At 39.0% G+C, this 22,756-nt stretch overlaps 1 protein-coding gene across 1 annotated transcript in view; it reads right to left on the bottom strand.

The window, feature by feature from the left end:
* LOC150085320 (zinc finger protein castor homolog 1-like) overlaps window positions 1-22,756 on the bottom strand; it is a 458,876-nt gene that overhangs the window by 328,215 nt on the left and 107,905 nt on the right. The window contains exon 2 of the mRNA XM_090373996.1: window positions 14,781-14,849. The gene's annotated coding sequence lies outside the window, so the exon portion shown is untranslated. The remainder of the gene's footprint in view (window positions 1-14,780; window positions 14,850-22,756) is intronic.

Raw genomic sequence — 22,756 nt, 5'->3', positions numbered from 1 at the left:
AGAGAATACTAGAGTAAAATAACATAAACTCGTTATAAATAGCTATTTACAGATACAGTTTTATAAAATTGTCCTATAATACTATAGGATATTTACATATTAAATTATGAGTCATATTAATTTGTGCATACTCATCAGACATCCAGTTTGCTAATTATAAATGATCATATTGAAAATGATTTTGTTTAGAAGCACTTAATATTTAATTAATACGAAAATCGCTATTGAGTATTCCCTGGTGATAGTTCGTTCATTGTATTACTTAAATTTTCGGGGAATTATGGACCCATTTTTATTTGGGTGTGTATGAGGGGGAGCAGAGAGGGACTGCAATAATATTTAATAAAATTAACATGTAGTTTACCACTTACATTATATTATACATTGAATACTTTTCTGTAAAGAAAGACTCTTTATATTTTTTTCACAGTATTGCTTGCTTAAATTAAATGAATAGTTTGCGTTTATTTTCGGATTCGGCAGCTCAGTATGGCAGAAATTCCTTGAAAGCCAAATTGGAACAGTGGCACCATGGCACCAATAGCTGTACAGAGTTTAAACGGAAAAAGGTTTTTTTCTTCATATTTCAACATCCTTGAAGTAAAAGAAAAACATGTGAAAAGCAAGAGACACACAGCCAGGAACTAGGAGGGGAAAGAGGAATTAAAAAAAAAAGCAAAAAAACAAAAAACCCAGGAAACAGTGAAAGTGAGCCGATGGCAGCTAACGGACCCCAGACAACAGGTGCCTTCATAAGTAAAAATGCACTTCCCCATAATGGTCCAAAAATACAGCAGCCTCAAGGGAAAATAAAACTGGCCAAGCTCACACGCTCAGTTAAAAAAAATAAAAATAGTTGATTCACCACCATCAGTAAGCAGGAGTAATATTTGGGGTTAGAAGAAATTGTAGCTCTTTTATGCAAACTATTTCAGAATATTCGGAAATTATTACTCGAAAGCTGCATCATTCTCTCCCCTCATATGCATTAACCCTTTACGTTTTCTTCAATTGAAATTTCTTATTTTTTAATAACTCCAACATGTCGACATCTTAGTTACGGGGGTCGTTAAATAAACTGAAATTACGACGAACTAATCTAATGTGAAATATTATTGGCAGAGATACCCACAGCATTATCTTATATCCAGGATATATCCTACGTTAAAAGTAGCAGTCTAATTTAATTGGTAGTTATCACCAATCAAAAATAAAAAAAAAATAAAGTTTAAGACAAGACCACAGCGTCTTTTTATAGAAAACACTGCATTTCTCTTACATAAACCTATAATAATACATGCTCATGTTCTAAAATTCAATTTCTACAAATTCATTTTTTTAATTTGTTCTAAATCAGTAGAAATTTGAAATTGTTTGTTATCGTACTGTATAGTTGGTTTGTCTATATTATGAGATTTAAAACTGGAGTTTGTGGGTTTTCCCTCCCGTCTAGACAAGACTCTACTCAGACCTTTTCCTCGTGATGTAGAAGGACAATGATCGTAACCACTGTTCTAGCTGCGCGGACCCTACATCCACATCAGGGATATAATCTGAATTTTTCATCTCAAACACATGCGTAGACCGTGCGATGAGCATTGGTATAAGCATTACACCGTGCGATGAGCATTGGTATATTTTTCATCTCAAACACATGCGATGAGCATTGGTATAAGCATATGATGCAAGAAGCTTATACAGCATCAGCCAAAAAAGAAACTTCCCATTTCACCCATCCATTCGCTCCAAAAGTTTGTCCAGTTCCTCCTTGAATTTATTTAAACTATCAACTTCCACAACGGCAGATGGAAGTTTGTTCCAGCAATCAACTACCCGCTGGCTAAAGGCAAATTTCCCCACATCTATTCCACAATCGTCTTTTCTCGATTTAAATTTATGCCCCTTCAGGTTCGTAATCTGAGCAAGAGAAAGAATCCCATCAGTATTCAGCCTGCTCAACCCATTCAAGGTCTTATCCACCTCGATCAGATCACCTCGCAGGTGCCTAGTCCCCAGATGCTGCAGAACCTAAGACTTCCTTGGTAAGAGGACTTCTTCATTCCCCTCACCAACTTGTTGTCCTTCTCTGTACTCGCTCTAACAACTCTACAACCTTCCTAAAATGAGGCCTCCAGACCTGTACGCAGTACTCAAGGTTCGGCCTGACCATTGGCTTATACAAAGGGATAATCACCTCATTTTCCCTACTATGTTTATGATGAATTATTGGTATCATCTTCTTTTAGAATTACAAGAGTTTTATTAATGAACATTCGATAGATTCGTTTGTTCGAAAGGAATTTCCTGTATAACAACATCCCCCAAATTTAAAATCAGGTAATGCTACCTGTTGTCATTTGATATAGTGTAAAACCAATTGCTATTCACTGTTCCAGTTGAACTAAAACAAGATGAACTGTATCATGTAGTTCGTGCGCTAAACCTGTCGGTATTCAGATAAGTGGAACAAAGGTCCACTTTCCCAGTTCTTACACAGATCTTAGAAAACAACTGAAGCAGACAAAAGTGATTTAAGGAAGATGTCACATCTCAACAACATTATTTCCGCTTCTGCTTGTCTCTTTACACGCTCTGTAAGAACTACTCTAGCAGTATTTCCTCTGACACTCCTATAACAACAGTCTCATGCATGTGGTGGGTGTTATGGGATCAGAGGCGATTTGGTTAACCAACCGAGTAATGATATTTCATCACTATAATTTTTGTTTCTAAAAAAAAAAGTACGATCAAATAGTGTTTATTTATTATTATTATTATTAGCTTACATTCGTCTTAGCTTATTAGTTTATATAGGCCTGATAATGGTGACCTTCGTAGCTGATGAACACGCGTCTTTGTATATTAGTAGTTTTTTGTAATTCGAGATTAGCCATGATTATTTGTATGTTCTCTATCTTTTATGTTAATGAATGATTATAGTCATTGAAGAAAGTGTAATAGTATACTGGTGAGGGGTTTAAATGACATTGGCACGAGAAGAATTTAAGATTCTTGTGAGAAGAAAGAGACAAGGTTTATAACCACAGAGGTTTGGGTTTCACTGTATTTATTTCCTGTACTACGAATTTTGTTGGTTGGAAGATTGGGGTTACTTTAATGACATCTTTGCGATTTCAGTATTTGAGAGTATTTTTTGTGTTAGGGGATGTCACTTTTCCTTGACAAACTCAAGGCGCGATATATAGATTACTCCTTAAAATAGAAACAGATTACACACATCAGCAATTCACTCTCCGCGTTAAAAGGGGCCGGTTCAAATTTGACCCTCGGAATTTTCAGTTTCTCGTAAACGACGATGTGAATCGGTGTCATTTTTAATTATTTCATATTTATCTTCGCCTCTTCACATTAAGCGTACTTGTGCGCATGCGCTTAGTTCGCAGAAATATGGTGGAGTCCGCATGCGCTTAGTCCGCAGAAATATGGTGGAGTCCGCAGAAATATGTATATATTTAGTGAAAGAAAGTTCAAAATCGGCTGATGTTCATAGAAGACTTGCAATACAGTGCTGGAATGGCGCACTGTAGGAAGACAGAAGTGGGTGGAGTCTGCAGATTCTCCCCCTCGGTGCTGCATTCCCGGAAACCTCAGTCAATCACATTGGTATTAACAAAGTTTAGACTGCCGTGCTTGGCATCTCAAAAGAAATGAGTATTGTATTGTAGAAGCAGTCTTTCATGATCACCTTTGCTTCCAATAAGTGAGCACAAGGTGGGTCCCAAAGATGCTGAGGATGCTCGGTCCCCTTACTGTCAATAAGACGATCGCAACGATCAGCAACAGATGGGCTAGGTGATCGTGGATCCAATTTATAATCCAGACACGTCTTTTTTTAGATTTCCAGTTCTCTAAACTGTTAAAAGAATTTTTAGGACACAGAAGTTTTACAGGAAATTTTCCGGTGATTATGAACCCGTTCTAAAAAACATTCCATGCTTCAGTAATACTAATAATCACATATTGATGAGAAAAATGTGTGCATGTAGGGGGAGAGTACATCGACAAAACGATCTAATATATGAGACGCACTATCGACATTTATATTGAATTTGTACCAGGTCAAAATCAGCGGGTCTGTAAATAGCATGTGTTCTATTGTCTGTTTTTTCTTCAAGACACTTGACTGGAATAAAAACCACGCAATTCGTCTCCAGAGAGCGACTAACTCAGTCACGGTGCGAAAAATCTGTCACAGTTCCTCCTATCCTGGCGGGACTCGAACCTAGGATTATAACCACTGTGTTAAGTGTGGCGGCAGGCAGATTTGCAATTTCATGTTTTATTTTTGTTTTAAAAATTTTTCATCATTAGGCTCAGTTTTCCCTGAATGTTTCGCTTAGACTACCGATTGCACGGATAAAAGCTGCTATTCGCCTACCCATTGACTCCACTAGATGTTGGAAGACGTCCGTAGGGATCTTCTACCCTGCAAACCTTTCCACAGTATTGGAATAGGTGACGGTTAACTGGATTGAGGTCAGGCGAATTTGGTGGCCAATCAAGATGGGGGGGGGAGATATATATTCACTGTATATCTCGAACCACTCGTGCATAGTGCAGTCCTGATGACACGACGCGTTATTGCCTTTGAAGATTCCGTTTCTGTCTGGCAAAAAATGCAACATGGCAGGGTGCACATGGACCTCCTAAGAACTGCCTGTAGACCTCACCAGTGCAACGTTGCTCCATGCGCACCAGGGGTCCTAGTTCGTTCCTGCAGCAAAACGTGCTGGACAGAGTAGGAAGCCACTGTAGCAGGCTGAATTAATTTTTATGTTCCTGGAACTAGTTCTGCACATTCCTTACCTTGTGACATTGCGCACTGTCCTCTCAGAAGAACCCATTCACAGATGGATAACACTGCAGCTATGAAGGGATGTGCCTAGTTGTAAACAATTTCCAAATAGCTTGCGACACCCAAATGTTACTCTACTGGTACTAGGGGCCCAATGTCCACCACGAAAACACTCTGCACACCATCCAAAGTCGCTTAGATCTTTCGTCCTGTCCATTCTTGCACAGACTTGAACATATATCCATTCCTGCATATCTGCCCATTTGCTTTATAGCGATTCTAATACAGGAGCGCTCCATTTCATGAAAAGGTTAGAGATACCTAAAAAAAAAAGTGGCCCCTCAGGGTGTGTGTGTGTTTGTGTGTATATATATATATATATGTATATATATATATGTATATATATACACACACACACACTGAATGATCACTGAATTATGACCACCTGCCTAATACTTTGTCGGTCCACCTTTTGCCCTCAGTACAGCAGCTATCCGACGTGGCATTGATTCAACAAGTTGTCGGAAGCGTTCGGGAGGTATGGCCAACCAAGCTGTGTGTAATGCGGCTGGCTATGGAGGTGATTAGTGTATCCAGACGCCTGATATGCCTTTTGATAGTGTCCCACAAGTGTTCTATGGGATTGATATCGGTGGTGTTCGGAGGCCAATCGATATGCTGGAAGTCAGAACTGTGTTCCTCAAACCATTCCTGCACAACAAGTGCCCGATGGCTCGGCGCGTTGTCATCTTGGAAGACACCATCGAAATAGTGTATCCTAGCGGGGTGTACACAGTCAGCAAGCAGTTGACGATAGCGGAGACCACTGATACGTTGTTCCACATGCACCAGGGGTCCAAGTTCCTGCCAGTGAAACATGCGCCACACCATACAACCACCTCCACCGGTCTGCACTTTTGATACCATGCATGATGGATCAAGAGCCTCACGGTGTTGACGCCAAATCCGTACACGACCATCCATGGTGTGGAGTAAATAACGTGACTCATCCGACCAGTACACCTTCTTCCAGTCTTCTAATATCCAACTTGCATGCTCTTTGAACCAGGCGAGTCTTTTACGCCGATGAACCTTGATTAGGAGAGGATGCCGTAGGGGTCGTCTTGCTGGTATAGCCCATACGTGGAGCGTGCGACGCATGGTCTTGCCAGATATTGTTTCGGGTTGGCCCATGTTGTATTGGGTAGTCACCTCTTCAACAGTGCTGCGCCTGTACGCGTTGTCGGACCCGGCGCTCACCTCTAACATCAACCTTTCGCTGACCTTTGCAGTTTTGCCGCCGGGTCGTTGTTTGACTATTTTGACGCAAGTCCCGGTTCACTTTAACTACGGCAGTTCTCGAACACCCCCACCAATTTAGCCGTTTGGGAAATCGAGGCACCAGTTCGTCGAGCACCCACAATCTGTCTTTTATCAAAGTCCGATAAATCCTTTTACTCATCACGCTCGGAATTTTACTACCTACTGAACCACTGATACCTTATCTATGCTACGTAGGTCGACTAACTCCGCATTCTTGTACCTCACGTGGTCAGCGGGTCACATTCAGTTTTCATAGTGGCGTTCATAATTCAGTGATCACTCAGTGTGTGTGTGTATATATATATATATATTTCACTCGGGTCTATTAATATACAAAATAATCCAAAAACATGCCCTAACACGAAAACTCAGTAGGAGTGTACAACTTCCGGTTTACAAATAGTTATTGTTTTCCCAAAGGATGAAAAGTAATTAAATCTAATAATAATTAAAGGCAATTGCTTAAATTTGGGTTAATTTTTGTTTGATCAAATTAAAGGATATTTTGGTTGTTATATTATTTATGTTGATAGAAATAGATAGCGACGTATTTTGACATTTCATTAATGGTTTCCATTCCTTATGCGTGTATTATTTTCGTTTTACACCAGTGATACATGTGATCAAGGACTGTTAAAAATTGGGGATGATGAGTTTCAGTACGGCTTGTATAATGTATTTAGGAAGGATAGGGTAGATAGAAGGGGTGGTGGGGAAGCAGCCTGAGTGCGACGATAGCTTTCCCGGATTCAGATGTTTCACATGCTAATATAGAATCTGTATGGTGTGAGATAGTTGGAAACAAAGGTATAATGCGAGTAGGAGTAATCTGCAGACCAGGTGATTGTGAAGATTATGACGAAAGCCTATACATGCAAATGGAATGGGCAAGTAAGCGTCAATGTCTTATTATGGGTGATTTCAATTTGCCTCTAATTGATTGGAGTAAATGGGAAGGAAACTCGACATGGGGAACAAAATTTTTAAATCAACTATATGACTGTTATTTGTATCAACATGTCAGGGAAAGTACTAGAGAAAAGAATATCCTAGACTTCATCATCACACATGAATCAGATGACATAACAGGGCTGACAGTAGAGGAACCAGTAGCAGGAAGTGATCACGGAGTTGTACGGTGGATGATGATGAGAGAGGTAGCAGCAGTAAAAAGCAAAGGAATGGGTTTTAATTTCAGAAAAGGAAATTACGATGCCTTAAGGTACTACATGGCCTCTATTAACTGGGTAGATATCGCGCAGAGAATGAATACATTTGAACTGTGGTATGCTTTTAAAACATTAATCACAGATGCCTTGAATGCGTATTTACCATTAAAAAATACTCCACGAGGAGGGTTCCAAGTTGGATGAATAGTGAAGTTGCTAGATTACTTGAGCAGAAAAAGGTGACATGGAAAGGTTATAGAGCAATAAAAAGTACTGAAGCCTATAACAGCTACAAGGTGATCTGTAATAGAGCCACAGAAAAGGTTCGACAGGCAAAGGCAGTTTATGAGAAAGCACTAGCAAACAGAGCAAAGAAGGGGGATAAGGAATTCTTCACATATATAAATGCCAAGAAGAGCGGGACAAACCAGATCGGACCTTTACGTAAGTGTGGACGTAAGGGAAAGGGGATAGTATTAAATACACCAGCTGCCGTTGCAGATAAACTCAACAGTTATTTTGCATCGATATTTACAAATGAAAAACCTTTTGTGGCAATAGGAAATTGTGGGGCGAAGTTGAAAAATATGTAATTAATGATATTGAAATTTCGCAAGATTATTTAATGAAAAAACTTTCGAGCCTACAGGCCAGTAAGGCTCCTGGAGTTGATGGAATATACCCTATAATCTTAAGGGAGGCGGCAAGTGAGTGCATTGAACCATTGAGGATAATTATGCGAGCATCACTAGACTCTGGGGAGATTCCGTTGGATTGGAAAAGTGCCAATGTATCTCCCATACATAAGGGTGGCTCTAAGAGTGAAGTGGGAAATTATCGACCTGTCAGTCTAACTTCAGTGGTAGAGAAAATCATGGAGGCAATGATCAAGGGTGGAACTCAGGATCATTTGGATAGAATTGAAATTCTCAAGGATACTCAGCATGGTTTTGTAAAGGGAAAATCATGTTTAACAAATCTGGTTCGCTATTTCGAAAGGGTCACTCACGAGCTGGATTTAGGGAATAATTTCGACATTGTTTATTTAGATTTCAGCAAAGCTTTTGACTCAATCCCACATGAGCGGTTCCTTTATAAGCTGGAACAGGTTGGAATCACTGGGAAAATCCTTAGATGGATAGCAGGATGGCTTCAGGGCAGGAGACAGAGGGTTGTGATAAATGGCTATCCCTAAGATTGGGTTGATGTAAGAAGTGGGGTTCCCCAAGGATCAGTATTAGGACCACTGTTGTTCTTAATTTTCATAAACAACATCGATGAAGGGATAGAGGGCGTGATGTCTAAATTTTGCAGTTGATGTTAAAATTGGTAGAGTAGTTAATGATCTCTGTCAAGCTGAGCTTCTTCAGAGAGACCTAGATAGACTTCAGGAATGGTCAGAAAAATGGCAGCTATGCTTTAATCTAACAAAGTGTAAGGTGTTACACCTGGGAAACAGTAATCCCAAAATAACTTATTCACTTGGTGGAGTTCAACTAAACCCAGTACTGGAGGAAAGGGACTTGGGTGTTACGATACTGTCAGACATGAAATTCTCTGAGCATTGTAAACCGGTTGCAAGGAAGGCCCATGGTGTCCTGTCGATGATCTATCGAACTTTTTCAAGTAGAGATAGGGATGTGATAATCCCATTATATAAGGCTTTTGTTAGACCACACTTGGAATACTGTGTTCAAGTATGGAGACCGCACCTAAAGAAAGACATCGAGCTTCTTGAAAGGGTGCAAAGACGGGTAACTCGCCTGGTGAGATCGGCAAAAGGGCGTCCTTATGAAGAAAGACTTCGAATATGTGGGTTGCAGAATTTGGAAACTAGACACCGTAGCGGAGATTTGATTGAAGTGTTTAAGGCTCTGAGAGGCATCAGTAAAATGAATGAGGACGAAATTTTCAAGATTATAAATGATGCTAGAACTAGGGGACATAAATTCAAGTTACGGGGGGAAATGTTTAGATAGGACTGCAGGAAGTTTTATTTTAGCCAGCGAGTTATAAATTACTGGAATAAGTTGCCTGCATGGGTGGTAGAGGCTGACAGTTTGGGGAAATTCAAAGGTCATCTGGACAGTACCTTCGGGTCAGGGAAGCGCATAGGATGATAAGTTTACTTTCCTTTACTTTTATTAATTATTATTATTTATTTTTTATTATTTCTTTTTTTTCATTGTTTTTATTATTTTTTTATTTTTTATTTTTTTGGCTGGTGCAGCATAAGCCATAGGCTTTCTTGCACTATGCGCCATTACTAATACTAAAATCACTTAACGCCTTTTATCCATATTATTAACGCCATATTATCCTTTTATTATAAATTCTTTACAGAAGAAAATTAATAATAAAATAATACTGTATTATATTGTGTGAGTTTACTTGGAATGGCTGTAAAATTTGAATGGCGTTTCGGAATTGTTTGTTTTTCAGTGTGGAAATTTGCTTAGCAGATAAGTTTAATGCTGAAGTAACAGGAGTTCGATTTAGTGGAACTTGAATAACTTCATTCAGGTCTTGTGACCGAATTCAGAATTTTTTTGATTTGAGTACACTACACTACCCTACAAGAGAATGCTATCCAAGGGGAGTTTTAAAAGGACAAATGATCAACGCTGCTATTCTGATTATCAAGAGCAGTAGCTTTCCTATCGTCTGTTGGGTGGAGTACACCATTAAGGACGAAAACTTGAACTTCCTGGTTTGTGACCCGGCTGTCTAAGTCCATTGTGGAATACAATGTACCATTTGGGCGAAACCAATCAACCTAAATTTGAATTTTGTATTTTCTGTCTTCTTTCATTATCGAGTTAGTCATTCTCAAGCTACAGTCGTGAATTCCGGTCCCCCTATCCCCCAAATAGTAAAACAGACAGGCATAATTAATGGTTTGCTGTTGTTAATGGTTTGCTCACTGTATTTTACTAATGTCACTAATTACAGATATAGCTGTGAACCTATCGTTTGGGGAGCCATTATTTCTTACCGCCAGAAAGTAGCATTTGGAGGGGAGGGGGATTTTTAACTTTCATACAGTGTGCCATTTCATTATATGCAACATTGTGGACCCACCCGATATTGGGAAATCTTTTCAAAGAAGGTGGAGAATTGTTTATTTTATGCTTCACCGTCAGAAATGGAGTGTTAATGGTTCTTCACTACCAGAGGACAATTTCTCTGCCACGAATATTCAGAAGAATAATTCAGGCGTTAGAAAAAATGTAAGTTTAATATTTAGTGCCAGTGCAACTCAGGCCATGAGGTGGCGGTTAATTGTCCTTGTTCAAAGGTGTATGAACCGGACTCTTCGTGTGGCAGCCTGCACTGAGAAACAGGGCTGCATAAAAATGTGTATTATATGTTAGAAGAGCAGGTAAGCACCTAATGCAAGTTCACCGTGGAAAAAAAGGTTGCTGAATATATCGAGTTGGGCATCACAATTTGACCATGTTTGAGACTTGACGTTAGTGTAGCGATTTTATTTTATGTTTTTGAACAACTTACAGATAATTTACTAATGCTTTAGTTATCTCCAAACACGATTCTAAATAGTCTAAACAATTCCCAAGACTGCATGGTTTGTGGGCTGAAAACTTGAAAAATTTTTCACCTCCGATTGAGGCGAGATTTATTTAGAAATATTTGAAAATTCTTCAGCAATACTTCAAGGGGAAGCTTTAGGTCTTTATGATGATGATGTCAAATACAGTTGCAACCTTGTCTGCTAAATAGCATACGATGTATGATCAATAATCGGTAAGAAGATGCATTAAAATAAATTAAAGATGTCTAATGCAATTCAGTAGCTGCTGGACATGATCTTGGGGGAAAATTGAATACTGTATTCCTGATCATGTATTGTTTTCTCTGTATGATTATAACTGTCTTTAGAAATCCATTATTATGGACTTTCTTTTAGAACCCTGTTTGACTGATTTTCATTTTTTTTTTTTTTTTTTGGCCATAGTGCACCTCCCAAGGTTTTTGCAGTACTTTGATCCAAGCCTGAGGTGGGATTCGAACCCGCGACCTTTGGGTTGCTAGATAGGCACTTTACCCACCCGGCTAGCCCGGTCAGCTCCTAATTTTCATAACTCTATGAACATGTACTGTATATTTTTTCTTTGTTTTGGATCGCCACAAGCCTTCAAACTTAATAATAACAAACAACACGCTCAAATTAATTTGGTTGTGTTATGATCTTTGCGTTCATTTCCTGTTGTATAAGAATATGAGCTTTGTATATATCCTTCTTGCATATTAAATAGAAATGTATGGTTATCTGTGAGGTGCTACCATGTAATTTTGAAATTTTCTAACCCGTCAGATGATTTAATTTCCTAAAAGTCACCTTATATTTTCCTGCCTACTAGTTCATTTTGATTATCTTAAAATAAAGCTTTTATCAATGTTATCAGTTAGCTAATTTATTATTGAGGTTATATAAATGTTTTTAACATCAATGTATTTTTCGAATATCCTGGCTGGGATATTCCAAAAAAGGGAAGGAAATCAGGACGAGTCAGAAGGGAAAAGAGGGGGATAGTAGATATTTCTTAAAGTCGTAGAGAACAGAGGAAAAGAGCAAGGAAAATATTTTGTAAAAGTTGGTCAATATAAAAGTACGCAGGAGGTTGAATTAGGTGAGGAAGGAATGGCAGAGGATGGAACGTAGTTATGGAGAGAAATAGATTGAGTGACAAGCTAATGGCAGTCCGAAAATTAAGCTCTAGAAAGAAGGAAGAGAACTGAATTTATAACACAGATCTGTTGGCATAAACACAGTAGTCGGTGTTAGTATAAAAGAAAGATTGAGAAAGTTGTTAAAGTTTAGATAGGTTTTGTTTAGAAAGTGAGTTGGTTATTGTACCTTTTGAGAGATATGAACAAAAATATTGGAATCTTCCTCTCTCTCTCTCTGATTCTGTAGGAGAGTTCATCCTCTGGCTCTAAAATGGATCCTTCCTTCCTTGAGAGATTTGAATCATTTAAAATTTCCTTCTAACAGAAGTTAATACTGTACATTTAGTTCAATATGCCGATGTCTATTGGGAATCTCCATTTTGGCTAGACAGTGTCAGAGTATCAATGTATTCCGCAGTGTATGGAAAAGGTCTGGGTTCGAATCCCGTCTCTACAGGAGGCGCTTTTAATGTCTTTTTTTTCACAACGTGGCCGAGATAGTCGGTCTCAGTTTTTATTTTTGAAAACTAGGCCTTATCATCCAGGAAACAGGCAAATTCGACGGAAGTGACGCACTTAGAAACACAATATACTGATGTCGCATAGCCTTAGCTGCTTTGGCAGTTAAACATACTCACTGGTATGCAATGAAGGTCAGTGTACTCACGGTTGGCTAAGTGATGAGGAAGGCCAGAGCTTGGAATGAATAACGTTATTGGGTTTTTAAATTTTTTTTCTTTGATAATAGAAGTAAAATACTGCTAAGAAAACTCGAGGAAAAGCTGCATTAAAAAAACTCATTACATACAGGGCCGAATGGTAGGGGAAAAAATTCATACCTCACTTAATCCTAAGTTGTTTCATTCGATTATGATGGGAAATAAAACATATTTCAATGTTATGAGTATTTCCACATAATCTCAGTCGAACTGTAATCCAAGCCATCACTTCCGCGTGCAATTATCCACATGGAATAGTTGACATTTGGTGTCTGTAAATGCAGTATCACTTTTTTTTCTTTTTAATCTGTTGTAGCGAAGGTTGGTTCACCGCGTGTAGCTGCAAAAAGTACTTTCTTGGAGTGCGAGAGTCGGGAAGAGTGACAAGCGATACGTCTTGGTAGCGACAGTGCGTGGAAACAGCACAACCCTTTCCCATCTAAAGAACGGCAGGAAAACATCACGATAAAGAGTACGAATGCCAGAAGGAATGATGGAAACCACGTGCACACATGCAAACAGCACAGGAAATGTGCAACAGTTTGGATTTTTCCCAGTCCCACGCTCCTTTCACTAATTAGTAACGTGCAACGTCAACTGTCTCAATCATTACCCCGTTGACCCTTACCCCTCACATAACACAGAAGTGGGTGTACGGAAATGGTCTGTTATCGTAAATACGGTGTTTTGGAAGATGTCACGTGATGAGGCTGACAAGCTGCACCAGGATGCAATTCCTTCTCTTATTTCAAAAGTCTGTTTGTTCACTTTGCTTTTCTCCAGTTTCATGGTGATATGATGCATTTCGCCTTGACCCCCTCCCCCCCTTGCATTTGCGAATTCTAGAAATGTATTATTTATCCTCTAGAATTACACCATATAATATTCTGTCCTCTTTGAGATGTCTTCTCAATGCAAGTTATTTTGCTATTTTTTACTAGCATCCTTGGTGTATTGCTCACTTGTTAATAACAGGCGCCACTATAATGTGCACTGTATTCCATCCCACCATCTTCCATTCTTTGTTATTTTATCCATGTCACTCCCACCCAAGTTATCGTCTTTAATTCTTTTGTACCTTTTGTTTATTTTCTTCATATTCTGTTGATGCTCATATCAACAGAACCTATCTTTTGCAAACAGGGATTGTCAAATTCTTCGCTGATGAAGGGTCAATAATCCTCGAAACATCCTTCTGGGTAATGGTAATATTTATATGTTGCGGACAGTGATGTTTACTTGTAGTCAATAACGACTTCTGTAACTTGACACAATCTAGCATTGTCTGAATCCACTGACCCATTCATTGACTTTCTCCATTTCGGCTGTTGAGTCACATTACGCCAGGTTAGGTATTTGAGGCTTGATAAAAATGTAATAGTTTCGAACTACATATTTTTCACTGTTTAAATTTGTAACAGTTCCGAACTACTTTTCTATCTTTAAACTCTGAGTATAACTCATTGAATTCCGAATTCAACAAGTAAGACCTATCTTGTTGAATTCCTGTGGTGGAGTATCAATGTAAAATGCATCTGTTGTTGACAGATGCATTTTACATTGATCTTTAGAATGGACTATACTAGTATACGGAGTGTTACAAGAATGTTGATTATTCAGCATGCATGCTTTTCGCATGAGGTTTAAAATGTGCTGTCATCGTTTTCATAACTCTGCATTCGAATTTCAGCTTTTTGCCATAGCGTTTCGGAAGCCCAAGAAATATTTGGAAGCCCAAATATTTAAACATATGTAAACTTTCCCTTTTAATCGGAATCACTATAAAATGTGTGAAAAAAATCTTATTAATAGTTTTTGAATTTGAAGAGTAACTTTCGCTATACAGATATAACCACAATTCTTGATCTTTTAGAAAAGGAAATTCGATTCGAAATGAAAACGTAACTTTGGAAATGAAAGCTGGGCCTCATGGGTTTCCTGTAAGAAATGCATGCTAATATGTTCTCAGATCTAAAATTTTTTTAAGGAAAAAATATTTTCTTTTTGCTTTTCTTTTTTTATGTAAGAATAAGAATACTTAAAAATAATATCAGAAATTACCATTCAGCTGTGCATAATATAGTCTTCTGGATTTGAATTCAATTTCGACATGCATAATTCAGAACACATCTGAAAAGAATGGAAAGAAGAATTATGATAAAGCTTAATTAATCACCTGAATTTTGATATAAATTCCTGAAATCAATGCGCAATATTTTCATATTAAATTTCAGTAATGGATGAGTGTGTACTACGTGAGTATATGCTCATCCATCAAATTATTAGGTTAAGTGAAAAACCTCGGTCCGTCTTTGTTTTTATAGCGACCTTAATTCCTTAGCATGGACTCTACAGCACAACGAAGCTACCCCAAGTGTAGTTTATTATGCTATCGGTAGAACATTCCATAACCGTCGTACAGTAGATGGTGATGAACATATATCGTAAGGAAACCGTGTTGCCCGGAAAAGCGCAGAAGAATAGTAATATTAGAGAGGGATCAAAACCAACAATTAGGTTCAGATAATCCATAGATGTCATTATTGCAAACGGATCAGAAGGTCATAGTCTGAGATTTTTCTAGAACATCTCTCAGATCATGAAGCTGCTACTCCCAAACTGTGCAAATAGCAAATACGCACGAAAGACCCATTACCCCCTGTTGTTTCTGCCGCAGAAATATTCTACCTGGAGCATGGTGTAAAATATGTCACGATTCATCGAATCAGCAATTTTTTTGTCAATTTTCGATTGATAAAAGTTTCTTTTACAACTTTTTAAGCAAGTCGCTGTTTTCTGTGATATTAAATCGTTTGGGGATTCATTACGAAAATGGATACAGGTCATACCATGTAATGCACACTAGCCAACTCAATAGGATTGAGATCAGGTGAATGCAGGCGCCAGAGAAGATGATGGAAATCAGTGTCATGTTCTTCGAACCATTCTGGCACGATTTTGCATTATCATCCATAAAGTGGCCATCGCTTTCGAGATAAACGTGTAACATTGCAGGGTGCAGTAGATCCGATGCAAAATTAAAGTACTCTCTGGATAACGTTTGCCCTTCTACCGGCATCAGCGGACCCAGTACGTGGCACAAAAACGTTCCCCATACCATGATACCACTTCCAGATGCTTGCGTTATCTTAACAAGGCAACCAAAGTCCCTCGCTTCTGAGATTCTCGCCATACTCACTGCCTACGATCGGTGCAGAACAAAGTGTATTGTGATTCGTCTGACCACATGACTTTCTTTCGTCGTTCCACTGTCCAATCACAACGTTCTCAGCCACTACAAGCGAATTTTCTGTTTTTCTGTGAAACAAGTGGCTTCCGAATTATCAGGCTACTGTCAATACCCAATTTCTTGTTGTGGTACTGTCTGAAATAGGACACTTGAGGGCTTAGTTGAATTCGGATATTATTTGCTGCGCATAGTGTTTGGCGGATGAGGCGCCACAGATGGTTTCCCACAACTGCGCCATTTGCTGCACACTGGATGCCCTATTTTTCCGTTCATTCCTTTATAGAGCACGACGGCTTTGCTTCTGAAGTTCCCTCTTGGGTAGCACAGTGGATTCGCTGTTCTCCACACACCGGATGGAAAAGATCTGAGTTCGAGTCCCATCACTGACGAGAGGAAGTTTTATGGGCTTTTTTCACAATGTGGCTGTTAGTCGGTCTCAGACGAGAAGAGCATGGTTATTTCTCCCGGGAACTCGGATTTTTCGTCCAGCAAAACAGAATCTACTTCAGAACACAAGCAATTTACAGACAATATAAACGGAGTAATATGGTCTAAGTCGCTGATGCTCCTAAAACTTTATTAAAACAACAATCGCTATTCAAGCTGTTTTCCTGCCACATTTGTGCCTTTTGAGATGTGGAAGAACTGCTTCATTTCTAGTCATTAAAAACCTTTGAGATGGATGCTTTTGAGAAACCAGTTGTCTTTCGTCTGTTGAGTCGTGGCTCCTGGTAAACGTGCACTGACGATAAGGCTGTTGTCAAAGTCAGATATATCAAGCGTTTCCCTCATTCTGATTTTAGATTATTATTATCAATTTATTACCCCAGGAAACTGTGGGCCACCCCGGGACGGCGGTGTGCCAGGAGGGTGTGAAATTTACATACTGCAATCAAATAGCTTGTGCAGTCTTTATTCTCACGAGGCAACACGTCATCGTCCCCATGTCACAGTTTCCTATGCATATACTGTAGTTGCATTTATTTGCATTTCTTCTGTCTGTGACTATCTTAATAGAAAATTTTATTTTTTTGGCCAGTGTGTGTATTACGTGACGAGTTCCTCTACAATTATTCTCTGTCCGTTTTATCATTGTGTTTAATTCCATACAATGCATTTCATGAGATACTAGTCATAGCGGCAAACGTGTTTTCATTTCAGTGATAGGCAAATATATGATATCAATACGGTGGTGTTATTTCACATATAGAATATTCGATTTATGAATACTCGATTTCTGAAAAATTCGATTTATAATACTAATTTATGAACAAATTCAATGGAAAAGTTCGGTGAAACAGAAGCAATTTCTCTTGACATCTCAAAGGCTTTCAATCATGTTTGGCATAAAGCTCTTCTAAACAAGCTTCCATCTTATGGTTTGCCAACTGTTTTTTTTTTTGTAATCCGTTATCCAGTTTTCTCTCTGATCGCTCACTGAGGGTGATGGTAGATGGCTCTCTGTCTTCTAACTTCTCCACTAATGCCGGTGTACCTCAAGGTTCAGTTTTTTCCTCCACTCTTTTCCTCTTGTATATTAATGACCTTCTTCCATTGACTGGAAATCCTATCCATAGTTTTGCCGATGATAGCACATTGCATTCCACTTTCCATTTTGAGAAACCTTGCCCTGCTCAATCAGCTTCAACTTCTCGAATATCTGCTACCAATTCCTTAAATGCCGATCTCCAGGTAATTCTTCAGTGGGGCAAAGACAACTTAGTTGATTTCAATCCTTCTAAAACTCAGCCTTGTCTTACACTGGTGTGCAAAATGTAAGGACCAGTCAGGTTTTCACCTGTGTTTCTCATAAGAGTGGGCTGGATATGGGAAAAGCATACCGAAGGAACCTCGTGAAGTACAGAAATAATGAAGGAAACAACACCGACACAACAACGAGAACAAAACGGTACAGAGGGACTTTATTCAAAAATGGCAACATAGCATTGGCTGCCATGATACAGATGTATCACTGCCAAAGATGGAACAAAGCGAAGAGGTGGTCCTCAGTAGGAGATATGGCCACCCCTAATGTCGATGCAGGCTTTGTACCGCCTGTCCATACTTAAAACAAATGTTGTTGATAAGTTAAGTTCTTGCGGTAACATCTTGAGCTGATGAACATTTTCTAGTGGGTGTGGACGCTCTGGGGAGACGCCTAGCAGCATCTCTCCAGAGAGCGTCCCATATATGTTCGATGGGATTTAGATCGAACGGAACGGGCAGGCCAATCCATATGAACAATGTCCTCACTTTCCAAAAGCATATCAACAGCTGCAGTGCGATGGGGTGTTATCATCTATAAACGCGAACTCGGGTCCAATGGCACCTCGGAACAGACGCACATGGGGACGGATTACCTCAGTACAGTAGCGTGCATCGGTTGCAATACCGCCTTCCAGTATCTGGAGTTGTGTACGTCCATCCAAGATAACGCCTCCCCATACTAGAACACCTCGACCGTCATATCGATCCCTTTCAGTGATGTTTGGGGTGATACCGTGTGCCAACCTCTCGCCAGATTAGCTGACGTCTAGAATCGTGAGACTGAATCTACTCTCATCAGTAAAGAGTACTTTAAATAAAGATTTTGTGGTTGTAACCTTTAGAAATAGTGTTGGTCCTTAAGTTTTGCACACCAGTGCATATCTTCCAAAAAGGATTCTTCTGCTCCTCTGCTTATCTTTGGTGACACTCCGATTTCCGGGCAAGATAATATATCTCTTTTGGGGATTACCCTGACTTCTAATCTCTCTTGGCACAAGCACATTACAAATATTGCTTTCCTCTGCATCTAAAAAAACTTGGTCTTCTCTTTCGCTCTCGGCGTTACTTTTCTTCCAAACAGCTGTTCACTCTATACAAATCGCAAATCCGCCTACCATGGAATATTGTTCCCACATGTGGGGTGGTGCCCCCAAAACCTCTCTCAGGCTTCTAGATTCCATTCAGAAGAGTGCAGTTAGGTTAATTAACGACTGATTTCTAACAGAGTCTCTCCACTCACTGTCTCATAGACGTACTGTTTCTGCTGCATGCCTTTTCTACAGATACTTCCATGGGCACTGTTCTTCTGAATTGGCTTCTATAATTCTCGCCGTCTCTTTTAAAACAGTCTGAACACGTGCCACCACCAGCCAACATCCATTTACTGTCCAACTTCAAACTCACAGAACCAACTTTTCATCTTCCTCGTTTATTCATTCAGCTGCCGTTTTCTGGAACAACCTTCGTTCGTACGTATTTCCTGCAAATTAGTCTGCAGAAGTTCAAGTCTAATGTCAACAAATATCTTCTTTCGTCTTCTCAGCCTCCAACCCAAGCACGGTACTAAGTACTATAGGTTCTAATACCTCTCGTGTTTGGGGTTTTCATTAAAAAAAAAAAAAAAAAAACTCAACAACAACCAACCAGTTGGAGAAACCACTATAGTGTACTGTGATGGAGGTTATTGACTCTAACTTCGTGAAAGATGTCTTTCTGCAATTGTAGTCCAGAAAAAATATATAAGGTGGCATACAAATTAATTATATAAGTCAATGTCTCTGTAGATGCTGACTTACATTGAGAACTTAAAGTTTTGGAAGTGGATATCAAACGTTTACAGCATTATCAATATCACATGCATTTCTGTAATTTCCTTATTAACTGAGCTGATGTGATGTACCCCTGTTGGTGACATTATTTTATTTAATATTCTTTCCTATCAGCTCTAATATCCACATTCTGAACCTTATGGCAGCTCCATCCTTATATAAACTCTGAGTGGATTATAACTTTCTGTTCTCGATTGGGCTCTGAATTTTGAAATGTTTTATTTTGAGATGGGGAAAAAGGCGACCTTTATTTTCCTTTTAATATTATTATTTTAATGTGGAAATAAAATCCTGATTTATTATTATCAGGATATTCCTGCGCGTATTTTAATAAAGCAAAACATTTCAGAGTCCAGGAATTTCTGGTCTCCGAAATGGATTCCTTTTGATAATGATTCTGGACTCCTTTTGATAATGAACTTAGATATTACGAAATTTCCGAAACTTATTCAGCTGCTGTAATCGAATATAGTTATTATTTTTTGTATAAACTTTATAGATGATATCTTTAGCTTCAAAAGTGATCTTCAACTGGTTGCATTCCTGCAAGTTGGTGAAATATGTATTCTCCATTACATCGTGGCAGTTAGAAATCGGCATTTGTGAAAAAAGGGTCGCTTAACGTAATTAATATTTAAATTTTAGAAATGTCCAGACATTTTCTATTGAAGTACTGCTTTTATACAAACCGCAGCCATTCAACCATAAAGTGGTGAGTAGGTTTTTATTATTTTTTTTTTTTTTTTTTTTTACTCCTCTCCTTTGCATTAGGAAAGAGAGCTATTAGTGACAAAAAGCGGTTTCACTTCTGAGGTAATAACATCTGCCGTTCTTGATAAAAGATTACTGAAAGCGAAATGCAAAACATATTTCATTTGAATGTCTCCAGTTCCACTTTGTACAACGGCCGTAGCGAGGAGACAACTGTACCATTCGAGTGGTCGTCAATGGAGCGGAGACACACACACACACCACAGGAAGAACACGAGCTTGCGCGCGCGAGGGGTAACGGCAGTTTTAGCCTTCTCCCCCCCTAGTAAATTATGAACATCCACAGAAGGGTGAACTTACACTCTCTATTTAAAACATTAATATCGAACACAAAGCATCTCGGTGCCTTTGGGCTCGGGTAGAGGGGGGTTAGGATGCCAGGGGGGAGATGTGGTCTGTTATACTTGTGTGGGAAGAGTAATGCACATTGGTTGAATGAAAGAGAGTGCGGCTAAAAAAAGCTCTATCTTAGAAAGCGATCTACTCTAAGAGGACGCAGCGAAACTGCTGAACGGGGGTTTTGGACTGACTTGGATAGCTTCTCGCAGCTAAGAAAGAAAGAAAAAAAAAAACGCATGAGGTCGTAAAAAAACTGGCAGTCATATAAGACTCCTGTCCTCTTTATCTCAAGTTATTGGTGAATAATTCCAGGGTCTCCCTTCGCACTACGGAGAAAACGGGGAAGGACGCGGAAAGTTTCGGAGAAAGGGGAGGAGTACTTTGGACAACGAGGGAGGGGAGGGGAGGAAGTTGATGGGAGAAACCACTACCAGCTCAGGATACGTACGTATTGCGGTCATATAATGGAGATCCATAAAAGATTTTTTCGCGGATGGAGAAAACGGTAAAAGGCCTAAGCTTTCCAAACAGATTCGCGTCGAAAGAGGGAAGAAAAAATTCTTTAAGAACCGTGGAATCGTGACGTTTAACAGACATAACTGCCAGCGTTCGGAAAGACTTATTTGTCGGGAGGGAGAAAGGGGGTTTATTGTGCGTCAATCACTGCTCAGCTGAAGTCAGACGAATGGGTTAAAAAAAGTAGTGAAAATGGGGAATTGCTTTAGTAGAAAGTGGACCCTCGGATATGTGGAGAACATTTTACGCACGGAGAGAAAGAGAGTAAGTCGCGCATCGTAAATTTAGTCTACAAAGTGAACAAAATGCAGCTGAGCTCAAGGGCCAAAATCTGCTGTCGAAGTCTAACATCTGTGATTCAAACTTGTCAAAAATCAAATATCTTTCCCCTATGGCTTTCTGGCTCAGATCAGATAATAGTTATTTGATATTGCAGTCTCTTTCTATGAATCAACCGATTTTTGGCTTATATTCAAGTTTTCACTAACTTTATACAAAATAAAGTGATATTTAAACTATACACCAACTTTCAAATCGACTTTCTTTATTATTCTATAAAAAATGTCAGTGATGGAAGTAGGCCAACATTCAGGAAGAGGTAAAAATAAGGGAGTAATATCTGTCCTAATGGTAACCAGGTTATGAAGACAATTTTAGCCATCAAAAAGTATTTCAAGACCTGTCCAAGGCTGTTCTGAAATTGTCACAGGAAAATTGATATATTGCTATAACTCATAGATAGAATAATATGCATTGATTTGAGTTGGAACTTGTCCCTATCACTGAAAGGATTATTACGTGACAGGTTATTTACAGACGGATTCAAATGGGGATTTCGTATGCAGGTCGATCTGCAGCATGCATGGTTTTAAAGTTACACTAAAAAGGATTTACTGGAACTGAAGCCAAAAAACCACCTAGATTGGGATGACAACAAATAGTCGCATGCGCTTTTCGCATGAATAAAGATTCAGTCTACAAACTGATTTCCCGATAGACTTTTATCTGGAGAGAAGGGAAATTGTAATATCATAGGGAATGAGATAGGGTGTTGAGCTGTAGTTTTGATAACATGAGAACGAATTACCATCAGTTTCTGGAAGTCTTCATGAACGGAAATTTAAATAGTTCTTCAAATTTATATGCGATTATTGATATTTGTTTGCCATTTTGTAGATGCTTTTAGTCTGAAAGTTATTTTAATGGATACTAATGTTACACAACGTAGGGATCACTTACAGGGTGAGGATGTCGCTTATATGGATCGATCTGCATTCTCTCTCTCTCTTTCCTGCTCTCTCAGGCTTGGTCATATAGATTAGTTTTTGCACTCTTTGGTATGTCTGCCAATCCTGCCCTAAATTATTTCTGTCATACTGTAATGTGTTCGGAAATTCAGATTTTTGCCAAAAGAAATTGGTAAAGGTTTGAAATTTCGGTTACCTGACTAAACTAATATGTATTAGATGCTTGGAATATAGTGAATGCGTTATCCGGCATGCTTTGCGGAAAAATGAAAGATATCTCACAGATACTCTTGTTTAAAATGTAAAATGAATGAACCA

The sequence above is a fragment of the Mastigoproctus giganteus genome, chromosome 5, assembly GCF_048544385.1.
Source record: "Mastigoproctus giganteus isolate SK-2022 chromosome 5, ASM4854438v1, whole genome shotgun sequence".
In the NCBI taxonomy this organism is placed as follows: Eukaryota; Metazoa; Arthropoda; class Arachnida; order Uropygi; family Thelyphonidae; genus Mastigoproctus; species Mastigoproctus giganteus.
This window is presented reverse-complemented; position numbering and strand designations above follow the sequence as displayed.